Raw genomic sequence first — 10,343 nt, forward strand, 5'->3', positions numbered from 1 at the left:
TGTGTGTATAGAGTTTGATGATGCTGATCTAGAAGTAATTTAAGCTAATTTAATTCTAACTTCTAAACTGACTCTATGCTACTGTAATCTAACAAAAACAACACATCTAATCTACGCTAACCCGGGGTAGATTTCCTCTATTATGCGATCTAAAAAGATTTCGAACAATAACTGGTAATAAAGATTATTCAGCTATCATAAGAATATAAATCAATTAAGATAAACCATTATGCATAAAAAGTTAGGCAAAACAGTTGTGAACAGCATATCGCATAATAAGTTATTCATATGTCAAGCACAAATAAAAGACTCCACCGTACAGAAGTGCCAAATGGTAACCCATACATTCATACATTAACATATAAACAACTCAGCTGCATATCACTCTAAGAATATAAGCAGAAATTCGTCAAGAGATAAAAGTACCATTTATGACTGATATCACTCACAAACTTCAAGCAATAACGATTTATCTCTACTTGTTCTAATATCTACTAAGAGTACAAAAGTGCAACATCAGTAGCAGACATTAAAATGCAAACATAAATAAATCTCGATCCATCCATTCATCAAAAACCCCCTCCGAGGGTGCAAAAGTGCATGTTCTGAGGACAAGTTTTTTGACAAATTTCCGGACCCTTCTCCAAATGCCATGAGAAGGGTTAAATACTACTAACTAATTAATCTTAATTACACAAATTTAGGAAACGGCTTCAAATGACCGCCCTTTTACTAAAACAAATTTATTTCTAAAAATTGAATCTAATTTCTAACCGTTTATGTATCTGCTCCTTAGTGCTGTAAGCGATGCAACGTTCGCCTGGAAAGAGTCGGCTGGTTGTCTTTTCCTTTCGTTCGAGCGATAAAAGTGGAAATAACAAAAGCTGGCACCTCTTTCTGACAAACTAGAAGATATTTTCGAAAATCTTCCTCTGGCTGGGTGTATTTGCTGTGTGTATACTTAGTATAACCCAGATTTCTTTCAAACTGATTGTGTTGTTGCTATTTCGGTTTCCGGCCGTGCGAATGACTCAATGAGTTAGGGATTTCGTTGCCTGAACAATCTTTCGTATTGAAAATTGCTTCCGTTCTTTGTTCCAGGCTTTTCTGGAGCGTCCTCCCTCTTTAGCGTTTTTCTTTTTGCTTTACCCAGTCTGAGCTTCAGGATCTTTTGCAAACATGCTGCTTTTGTGCGCCTTTGACTCTGAGTCTTGGATAGTCTATTTTCATCAGTGTGTGTTGAGTAATATTCTGGAATCCACGGTCCTGCTGCATGCGGCATCCATTTGCGAAGGCATCTCCTCTCTGTTCTCCTAGTATTGGCGCTTTCCCCTTTTCCTTAGATGTTTCCTGCATATTGATTTATATTAGGTGTTGCCTTACAGTTTACACAAGGGAAAAGAGAAATGACGAAAAGATTGACATGAAAGATTTAAGTTCTAATGAATGCATAATCATGACACTCATAATGACTCGACTCTTCGAAAAACGCAACACAATCATTCTTGGATATTTTGGCGTATAATCATTAATTTCCCTTAAGGTGCGCGCTCAATTTTGGGTTTACAGACCATGTCGAGGGAATCCTGCGATGAGTGGTTCCTGCAATTCGCATCGCAGTATTGAGGATTGCGATGTCAAGAAGTGTCGTAAGCAGGAATTGATAGTCTCATTCATCGTAGATCGCAGATCGCGTTTTCATTCACTGTGTGATGTTGATGCGATGCTGCGATATGCGACGTCGCATATCGGCCGTCGGCAATTCCTTAAGTTTTTCTTTTAAGGGCGCTTTCAATATATGCGATGCGGTGATTTCGCATCGCTTCTTCTCAGCTCATTTATGCGCATAGGAAACGCTCCACTCTCTCTTCGCAATGCGATCTAGCTTTAGGGAGTACAAATACAAAAATTTTGATACAAATATTTTTTGGATTTTTGTTAAGGGTCCCCCTTTGCTTGGTGTTATTGCTAATATCAAACAAAGAGGGGGGTTGTTGGTGACCACAACAATGGCGATTCACTATGAAGAACCAGTTATCTCTGCTTTTCTATTGAATTTTCACTTCCGAAACAGAAAATTTTTCATATGCCTAAATTTTGTTATGGACAGATAGAGTACATTACTCCTTATCCTGTCAAATGATACTTTGTCACAACCTTTTTATTCTAATTGTCTGCTTCCTCAGGCTTAATTCTTGCATTCATACCAGACATTACTCGGTCTTTTTAAAGATAAAATAAGGTCTTCTCTGCGTACTGGCTTTTAAAATATGCTCATTTGTCGTAGGTAGAGCCTCTGCTGCCCGCAAGCGTCCATAGCCTCGACAGGGTTACCTGTTATCCAGCAATGATCCTTTATCCTGCTTGAGGTTATTTACAACATTTCAGAGAAAAATCCTTTTTGACACTTTTTCCTTTTTATTCTCTAAAGAACAATGTCTTGGTTTGGTGGCCAAATTATGACACAGTCATTCACTTGCTTTACACTTTTGCTGAACAAGCTGGCTCGTGATGAGACCCCTTGTCTTTTGATTGCAACAATCTTGAGTCGTTGCCCTGTTTTGATAGACAGTATTGGCAAAGTCAGCAAGTTATAATATCTGTGATCATGATAAGCCGGCTCGTGATGAGACCTCTTATTCTTTGAGATATAGTGTTTTCTCGGATTGTTTCTCTGAATGCTGCGGTTTCCTTTAGCAGGGAGGAAGTCATTGTTTTTCCTTAAGAAAGCTCTGGACGACAATAATAGAGTTTGAAAACAGCAGCTTTACAGAGAATATTTATTTTATTATTGATGATACCTTTCATTGTGCTGACATAAAACAATTTTTTACCAAAGGTTGCTTTCATCAAAGTTTTTTGAGGTTGAAACTAACATCATATTTAGGCTAAAGTTAAATCTATTTGTCAATAATAAAAATCAGATTTTTCGAAAAGTTTTTCTATTTGTACAAGTGAAATCAAAATCTGATAGAGAATTGGTGTGCTCTTTTATGAATTCTTTTTGATGATCATTTACAACCGGTTTTATTTATAAGAAAGAGAAAAACAAATAATAATTAAAAAAAAACTAAAACTATCCTACAAAAATAGAAGAATGATCTTCTATGGAAAATACATTTTAAGAATCTGTCCATTCACAGGCAAAGAATCTCTTCTACCTGCCAAATCCTGCAACACAAACGTCGATGGGCCTATGACTTCTACATTCTGAAAAGGACCAAGCCACAGCTTCTGAAATTTCGTATGTTTGCCCTTTTCTTCATGAGCCTTATCCCATTTTAAAACTAAATCTCCCATCTGAAAGCTTTTTCTGGTCATTATGCTTGAGTCAAAAGAGGATTTTATTAGCGCTTGGTGGTGAGCATGGGTTTTCTTAGCTTGTTCTCGTCGTTCTTCTAGTTTTATTATTTCCATTTGTCTCAATTGTAAGGAGGAAGTAGATACTTCATCGATGTGTTGTACTAAAGACAAAGAGGGAATGACTAAGTGAGTTGGAAGAACCACTTCTTTCCCATAAACTAAATTAAAGAGAGAAGTGCCGATTGAAGCTTTCTTCGTAATTCTCTCTGCCCATAAAGCATTTACCAGCGCTTTGTGCCAATTCTTTTGGTTTTGGTCGACTATTCTTTTAATAATCCTGATTAGGTTTTTGTTTGTTGATTCAGCCAACCCATTACCTTGCGGATAGTAGTTGGAAGAATACTTCAGTTTGAACCCTCTTTTAAGTGCAAACTCAGTCATTGTATTTCCAGAAAAGTATGATGCATTATCAAACATTAAGGCCGTTGGCAATCCAAACCTAGTGATGGTAAATTGATCTATGAATTCAATAATGTTTTCAGAATTAGTTGTCTTGAGAGGAACTGCTTCTACCCATTTAGTAAAATAATCTGTTGCCGTGAGGATATACCTATGCTGCTTAGAAGAGTGAGGAACGATCTCACCTATTATGTCCAAGCCCATTGGTTGAATGGTTGGTCGATGTTAACCGGCTGTAGTGGCATGGACGATTTCTTTTGTTTCCCTGCAGCAGTCTGGCAGATTTGGCATTTCCTTACGTAATTGTATGAGTCTTTGAACAGCGTGGGCCAATAATATCCTGCACGTAAGATCTTATGTGCAGTAGCTTCTCCAGCATAGTGTCCACCTACTGGTCCATCGTGGAGTTCCTGCAAAACCTTTTCGGCTTCAGTTTTCTCAAGACACCTAAGAAGTACAGAATCGTAATTCCTTTTAAACAGAACATCATTTATGAGCTGGTATTGTTTAGCTTTCAATCTCAGAGCTCTTTTCTTGGTGTGGTCCAGGTGTGATGGAGCATACCCGTTCTTAAGATAATAAATGGTGTACGCATATAATGATTCTACGTCGTTTAGGCTTACCTCATATGTATGTACCTCTTCAGATGAGTTCTCAGGAATTTGCGATGCTCCAGCTAATATCTTGCAGAAGCCTTGACCTCTTACGATGTTTGCTGGCTTGATCTCAAGATCGTATTCTTGTAAGGCGGTAATCCAATTTGCTCTCTTTTCGCCCACATCCTTCTGTATCAGAAGGTTTCTTACCGCTGGAAACGGTACTACGACTTTGGTATGGGCTTTAAGTAAGAAAGGTCTGAAATATTTAATTTCTTTGAAAACGGCATATGCCTGTTTCTCCACGTCTGAATAATTGAGTTCAGCACCTTGTAAGTTCGAGCTAAAAAATGCGATTGGAGCTTCCGCCTTCTCTTGATTTGCTTGAGTTAAAATCGCGGCATAAGATTTCTCTGAGGCAAATGTGTATAAGATAAAAGATTCTGAAAAATTTGGGGTTGCTAAAGATGGAGCGTTGATGATAGCTTGCTTGATTAAGTTGAATGCTTCATGTTCATCTTGACCCCATTTAAAATTTGAATTCTTTTTTATCATATTTTGTAGAGGAGAAATAATACGTGAAAAATCCGGGACAAACCTCTTTACAAAATTGATTTGACCAAGGAAAGATTGCATGGCCTTTTTGTTATGGGGTACGGATATTTCAGAAATTTCTTTGATTCTGTCAGGTTCAATGTGAATACCAGACTTTGACACTATGAATCCTAGCAATTTCCCTTCACTTAATGCGAAAAAAGATTTCTTTGGGTTAAGTGAAATCCCATACCTTAAACATCTTTGAAAGATTTGTTTCAAGTCTTTGAGATGGTCGCTTCATTTCTTGGAGTACACTGTTATATCATCCAGATAAATCACTACCGATTTATTGACTAAACCTTTAAACGCAATGTCCATGGCTCTCTAAAAGGTAGCGCCGGCATTGATCAGACCAAATGGCATCTTCCGATATGTGTATGTGCCCCATTTAGTTCAGAATGTGGTTTTCAACTAATCATCGGGATGTACCAGCACTTGATTGTATGCTGAAAATCCATCCAGAAAAGACATTAACTCTGAGCCTGCTACTGCCTGTAATATTTGTTCCATAGGTGGGAGGGGAAAATTGTCTTTTTGACAGGCTTTGTTGAGATTCCGGAAGTCGATACAGATCCTGATATCTCCGTTTTTCTTTCTAACGGGCACCATATTGGATACCCATTTGGAATGTCTGACGAGGAAAATTATTCTGGCTCTCAACAACTTATTTAGCTCAGTCTTTATCTGATTTTCTAAGTTAGGGTGGATTTTTCTGAGCTTCTGCTGGACAGGTTTTTCATTGTCAATCATAGGGATAGTGTGTTGAATGATAGAAGTGTTGTATGTCTTCAGCTCATCGTAATTCCATGCAAAAACGTTTTTGTATTGTCTCAGAAGACGGATATATGCTGATTTTTCTTCAGGGGCTAGGCCGTGGCCTAGATTAACGTTTTGTGGCTTCTCATCGGTTCCTAGGTTCACTAATTCATAATTCAGAGTTGAACTGTAGAGTTTAGAATTGGCAGACCTTTTAAACCGACTTTTTAAATCATATAAATCTTCTAACTTAACCACCGATTTAGGTATAGCATTATCAGTGCTATTTTGCTGTATTTGGTGATCATGATGGTCTTCGTCAATTATTTGATTTGAGTAGGATCCTTCAGAAGTGAGGAAATTTACAATGTTAGGATCGTCGTTGAATACTCTCCAGTTGGTGATGTTGTCAGGGATGTATGGTCTAAAGATTAATTCTATTGAAAATCTATCTGGACTAAAATCTTCGGAGGGAATAAGTCTAGAGGCTACGTTAGCTAACAGGTCTGCGCTCGCATTTTGGAGTCTTGAGATTGAAGAAATATCGAATGCTATGAAATGTGCAGTCAGATCTTGTACTAAAGATTGATAGTGCTTCAAATGGCTCGACAGGCAATGTATGGTGTTACGTACCTATTTGACGACAATCTCAGAATCTCCAAAAACTTGAAGATACTTAACATTCAGTCCGATTGCTTTGTATAGGCCTTGCACCAAGGCCTCGTATTCCGCTATATTGTTCGTGCAATCGAACTCAAGTCTTCACGTAAGCATGGTCTTATTTCCGTCTGGGCTAATCAGAACGCATCCTACTCCTGCTCCCTCATTAGATTTAGAGCCATCAAAATATAATTTCCAAAACAAAGATGTATTTACAGGGTTATCTAAAAAATTAACAAATTTTGAATTATCAGTTTGAGAAAAATTTTCAACTTGGGACAAAACTGAATTTTCTAAGTAAGGTGAAATATGAGCATTGAAATTGCCGAGGAAAGAATCTACCGAGTAATTGCCTATGATACTGCTGTTGTATGCTATTGCTTCATTCTCTCCTTCCAATTCAGTCACTATGTACTTTTGGTGCAACTCTCGTTCAACCTTTATTTGATTCAGTTTACCGTTGTAGGGTAACCACATGTGCGACCAGTCGGTTGAGAAATATCCGTGGAGTTTTTCGGACCAATCCCTGCTAAGAATTAAACCATAGAATTCAGGGATATCAGCTACTAGAATGTCGATAACCTGGCATACTTTCGGGTTAGACGACAATCTTATGGTCACCTGGTTAAGTTCACCAATCACTTCGACTTGAGATCGATCAAGTTGAACTATGCGCACTGCCGATTTTTGTGGTTGAACATTCAATTTGGCACATATTGATCTGGGTAAAATATTCTTTGAAGCACCAGAATCAACCAAGCAATTTTGCACGTTTTTATTGAAAATTTCATAAGTGAGAAGAAAAGGAGGTGTATGAGATCTTGATCTTCCTCCAATCAAGGCAATGTCATTTGGATCAATCTTATTGATCATGTTGGTTGGAGGTCTTCCCATGTTGTGGGAAGCTACCGCTGTAGGTAAAGATGTAGTAGGCATGGCATGTAATTCTTTCATCATTATTTTCTGTTGATGTTTCAATTTGCTCAATTCGTAAAGAGTGATATTAGCCCTAGTCTTTTTCATGTCATCGATAATGTTATACTCCATTTCATCCGACACTATCAGTGTTCTTGATGGAGGTGCTTGATCTGATTGGACTGGGCTAAATTGGGTCGCTCTAGCAGTTTTTTTCTTTGTTGCGACCTTATCTTTTGTTGCAAGGCTTGTGCCCTTCTGTTTAGGGGTAGTTTGGGGAGGATCAAGTTGATTTTTGCTTCGTGTGCTAACCGGAAATGCTTCTTGATCTTCTTCTTGTGGGAGGATGAAATCCCACATTCCTTGTAGTTCCACAACTTCTTCATCATCGGTCTGCCCTTCAGTGGTATTCTCTTCTTCTTCTTCTTCTTCTTCAGATTTGACGTTTGAGACAGCATTGGGTGATTTCACCTCCATGGGAGGATTTCTTTTAAAAGCTCTATAGGGCTTTTTTGAAGAAGTTTCTGCTACTTGTTTTCTTATGTCAATCATCTCATTGGACATGGCCTTTAACACTTTTTGTAATCCTTCCATATCGAAAGGATCTTTCGTTTGCTTCTTCTTGGTGTCTTCTTTGAAAGATATTTTCTTAGATTTGCGTTCCTCTATTGCAGATCTCTTTTCTAGGGCTACTACGCGCTTTTCTACTGCTAACGCCTCTGTCAAATTTTCAAATAAGGTCGACTTGTTTGCCCTATCTACAAAGATAGCCAAGTTTGATGGTAAGGCCGTGATATACCATTCACATCTTACTTCCTCGCTGGGTTGAGAAGCAGCGGGAATTTTGTTGAGGATCTTATTGAACCGTAAATTGAAATCTTTAATGGGTTCTCTAGCCTCAGCTTTAAGATTAGATAGGTCATTGATCAATGTCGCTGTTGATCTGTCATCACCGAACTTGGTGAGGAATTGACTTTGAAAAATGTCCCAACTTGTGATAGACCCGGAAGGTAACGAAAAGTACCATGACCCGGCTGTTCCTTGCATTGTATAGGGAAAAAGCCGGACGACAGCATCCTCGTTGGTAACTCCATTGAGATTAACAGAAAGCATGAAATTATTGATATGCTCTTCAGCTAGCATGCCTGTTTCTGGATTGAATTTAGGTAGCCATTTCTCAGGATGGGCCGGTATTGGGCTCAGGGGTGGAGGCATTAAAACCGCCCCAGGATTGTTCCATGGAGACTGGGCCATCGTTGAGCTGCTAGTTAATGAAAGTGCAGAGGATGGTCCCTGATGCTGAGACGATGAAGATATTATGATCTTTGATGATTGAAGAGGAAGGGTTGTGGAAGATGGATGAGTGATTTGGGATGAGGATGTGGGTGGTTGACTTCGCAGTGAGGGGGTTGAAATGGACGAAGTAGATGAAAGAGTCTCACTGTCAAACTCTGGTGGTGTTTTCCTTGCTCTTTTCCTAGTAGGGAGAGGGAGTTCACTTGGTTGAATGCCAAAATTTTCACTCTTCAATCTGGTCAGGGGATGAGCAGGATTGTACTACGAAGTCACGCTGCCGTGAGATTTATCAGACCTCTGAGAGAAAATAGAGAATCCCTGGAGTTTACGAATCAAAGTTTGAATTTCAGGGGGTTCAATGATGAGTTGGTCTGATATGTTAGGGTAGGTAGCAACGGTGGATACTCGAGCGACTTCTAACTCCGGGTTTAACCGTACTGGAGAAGTCGGGGGAGTTAATGAGGGTGAATTACTCTCAGAATGGTATTTAGATTTTGACTTAGTTGCCATTCATAGTTCGTGCCCTCCTTCTAGCGCCAAATATCTTGAGGGCTCGGAAATCGGGTCAACAACAAGGGGGATACCCACCCAGTCCGGAACTTGGTTGGCATCTCCTTGTCCGTTTGGTATAGCGGGTCCGACTGGGGATAATGGGACCAGTTTCCCAATGTAAGGGGGTGTGTGTGTGTGTAGAGTTTGATGATGCTAATCTAGAAGTAATTTAAGCTAATTTAATTCTAACTTCTAAACTGACTTTATGCTACTATAATCTAACAAAAACAACACATCTAATCTACGCTAACCCGGGGTAGATTTCCTCTATTATGCGATCTAAAAAGATTTCGAACAATAACTGGTAATAAAGATTATTCAGCTACCATAAGAATATAAATCAATTAAGATAAACCATTCTGCATAAAAAGTTAGGCAAAACAGTTGTGAACAGCATATCGCATAATAAGTTATTCATATGTCAAGCACAAATAAATGACTCCACTGTACAGAAGTGCCAAATGGTAACCCACACATTCATACATTAACATATAAACAAATCAGCTGCATATCACTCTAAGAATATAAGCAGAAATTCGTCAAGAGATAAAAGTACCATTTATGACTGATTTCACTCACAAACTTCAAGCAATAACGATTTATCTCTACTTGTTCTAATATCTACTAAGAGTACAGAAGTGCAACATCAGTAGCAGACATTAAAATGCAAACATAAATAAATCTCGATCCATCCATTCATCAAAAACCCCCTCCGAGGGTGCAAAAGTGCATGTTCTGAGGACAAGATTTTTGACAAATTTCCGGACCCTTCTCCAAATGCCATGAGAAGGGTTAAATACTACTAACTAATTAATCTTAATTACACAAATTTAGGAAACAACTTCAAATGACCACCCTTTTACTAAAAAAAAATTATTTCTAAAAATTGAATCTAATTTCTAACCATTTCTGTATCTGCTCCTTAGTGCTGTAAGTGATGCAACGTTCGCCTGGAAAGAGTCGGCTGGTTGTCTTTTCCTTTCGTTCGAGCGATAAAAGTGGAAATAACAAAAGCTGGCACCTCTTTCTGACAAACTACAAGATATTTTCGAAAATCTTCCTCTGGTTGGGTGTATTTGTTGTGTGTATACTTAGTATAACCCAGATTTCTTTCAAACTGATTGTGCTGTTGCTATTTCGGTTTCCGACCGTACGAATGACTCAATGAGTTAGGGATTTCGTTGCCTGAACAATCTTCTGTATTGAAAA

This window comes from Pinus tabuliformis, chromosome 2_1 (genome assembly GCF_031772625.1).
Source record: "Pinus tabuliformis cultivar Carrire ecotype Pingquan chromosome 2_1, CPIR1, whole genome shotgun sequence".
Lineage (NCBI taxonomy): Eukaryota > Viridiplantae > Streptophyta > Pinopsida > Pinales > Pinaceae > Pinus > Pinus tabuliformis.